Here is a 2770-nt window from a genome sequence, read left to right on the forward strand (position 1 = left end):
TCAGCCATAAATTTCGTTCTAAAATAGATGTGCATGTTAAAGTATAATCATTGAGTTGTGTCAAATAGTTTAGTTTAATTCAGTTCAGGTTTCTCGTAACTGAATACACAGTAGAACGACAATGAATTGCGCAAATTGATGGGGGTAAAGCTACAGCAGAAACAGAAATTAATAAATATCATTTAATAAATGCAATTACTAACTATTGACTGATAAATATAGAGAGCAGACAGAAAATAGTATCGTAATTATGTGTAATTATATGGAAAACCAGAAACCTATTTTGTACACATACACTCTGTTTTAGTTGTAGGATGAGGTGTTAGCAATTGTACTGCTATAGAAGAACTAAGTATTTTTGAGCTTGGGCATATGGTTCGAATGCGCTTGCAAGATAAACAGTTAGTGATTTACCAGTGGCGAAGTGTCAGACGATAAACGTTGTAGCTATGAGTATTGAAAATGCCGAAACGCATGATTCACGAATGTAACTATACACTTCTTCTTCATTTACCAAATGTAAATTATATCCGAGAGACAGAATTAATTGCAGGTGCCGATGGGTCTTTTGTTTGAACTAAATGCAAGTGGCGGAGTAGTCTACAGGCTCCTGTTCCCTTAGTATAAATCCTCAGAGAGAATGAGCATGATAAGTTACGCGATAAGAATCCGAACTTTGAATAAAAAATATAGTCCACCAGATTGGCTTCGCCAGTTTCCGTCAGCTCAATTTCGCTCTAAATGGCTTGACTTGGTTATGGTAAAGATACCCGCTCAAGGTGCTATGCAGTGGAATCAAACCCGGAACATCACTGTTGCGATGCGACCAACTTAACCCCTTAGCCACAACTGTATCTGCAGCCAGACTGCACGACTCTTTTGACAGTAACTCACTTGAGACAGTCCCTTGTTCTATGATACAAACGTCCTGTTTTACACTGCTCTTATTTAAAACCTTCAGTCAACGTGAATATGTTCCAAATACCCGCTTAATAAGGATAGTTTCTTTAATTTTCGTAAATGCTACGTTATTTTCAAAATTAATTGAAACAAAATGTATTTCAACAGAAATATAGGAACAAAAGTGTTAAATGAGAGGGAAAAAGAAATCCACGCAACTAGTGGAATACAAAGCTATATTTACAACAGGCCAAATACCATCCCTTCTAACACAAATAAGATACAACGAAAGAGTTTGTACATTGTAGGTTAAGATTAACAAATATCGCTTTCATATCGCACGCTGCCATTTTGGAAAAGGACAGGTCTGAATAAAAAAGATATCTTGGTCATGACTGTGACACCTTTGACCAAATGTCTGTTTGGTCAAGGATGATCTGAAGCTAAACAACAATAACAGCAGCAGATAAAAAGCCCGCTGATGGAATTCGTTCTTAAAATAGTGAAATATTGCTTCGTGTCACCGAAAAAAGAAGGGGGCGGACAACTCACTGATAAATATTGATATCACAACAGATTAAGAAAAATTTAAATAGGTTTTCTGTTGGTTTAAAGATTCAAAGATTACAGAAACGGTGTGATAATCAATCATAATTCTAATTTTGTCGAGAACAATGCCAGAAGTTACTAATAAATTATCATCTAATATAAGTCTCCAGCACACATGTACACAAACAGCTTTGGTTGCGATAAACTTCTGAATGCCGATGGTTTGGTTGGTTATATATCTTAGAATTCTTTAAGGCAAACAATAAATGAAGAAAATATGATTGCGATAACAATTGAAAATGTCTAATGAGTGATGTTCTGTGTGTGTTTCTTAGTTTCTTAATGCCTGTACACTTCTATCTATCTAATTTCTTTATTGCCCACAAGGGGCTAAACATAGAGGGGACAAACAAGGACAGACAAAGGGATTAAGTCGATTACATCGACCCCAGTGCGTAACTGGTACTTAATTTATCGACCCCGAAAGGATGAAAGGCAAAGTCGACCTCGGTGGAATTTGAACTCAGAACGTAACGGTAGACGAAATACCTATTTCTTTACTGCCCACAAGGGGCTACACACAGAGGGGACAAACAAGAACAGACAAACGGATTAAGTCGATTATATCGACCCCAGTGCGTAACTGGTACTTAATTTATCGACCCCGAAAGGATGAAAGGCAAAGTCGACCTCGGCGGAATTTGAACTCAGAACGCAGTGGCAGACGAAATACCGCTAAGCAGTTCGCCCGGTGTGCTAACATTTCTGCCAGCTCGCCGCCTTTATGCTTACAGCACCTAGGGTTCCCAAGCGGTCACCCATCTAAGTACTAACTAGGCTCGATGTTGCTTAACTTCGGTGATCGGACGAGAACCGGTGCTTTCAACGTGATATGGCCGATAAGCATTTCACCCGGCGTGCTAACCACTCTGCCAGCTCACCGCGTTTACGCTTCTATCTATTTATCCCCGAACCGAGCAATGCTTTGTAAGTTAATTTAGTTGACTGGAACTCTGTCGAAGCCCATCGTGTATTTATGTGTATCATTGTCTACATGTCTATGTGTTTGCCCTCCCACCACGAAACGACCAGTATCGGTTTGTTTGCGTCCCTTTACTTTTGGTGAAGGATACCGGTAAAATAAATACCAGTCTAAAACACGCACACGCACACGCACACACCAAATAAAAAATAAGTATTAAGGTCGATTTGTTTGACTAAAATCTTGAAGGTGGTGCTTCAGCATGGCCGCAATCCAATGACTCTAAAGAAGTAAATATATATATATATATATATATATATATATATATATATATATATA

At 38.3% G+C, this 2770-nt stretch overlaps 1 non-coding gene across 1 annotated transcript; it reads right to left on the reverse strand.

Annotated features, from left to right (window-relative positions):
* Positions 1-2235: 2235 nt before the first annotated feature.
* Positions 2236-2353, reverse strand: LOC128249961 (5S ribosomal RNA). The gene has a single exon (XR_008266109.2). It is a non-coding gene; the product is annotated as a 5S ribosomal RNA (ribosomal RNA).
* Positions 2354-2770: the final 417 nt, after the last annotated feature.

This window comes from Octopus bimaculoides, chromosome 18 (genome assembly GCF_046866305.1).
Source record: "Octopus bimaculoides isolate indiv1 chromosome 18, ASM4686630v1, whole genome shotgun sequence".
NCBI classification, from domain to species: domain Eukaryota; kingdom Metazoa; phylum Mollusca; class Cephalopoda; order Octopoda; family Octopodidae; genus Octopus; species Octopus bimaculoides.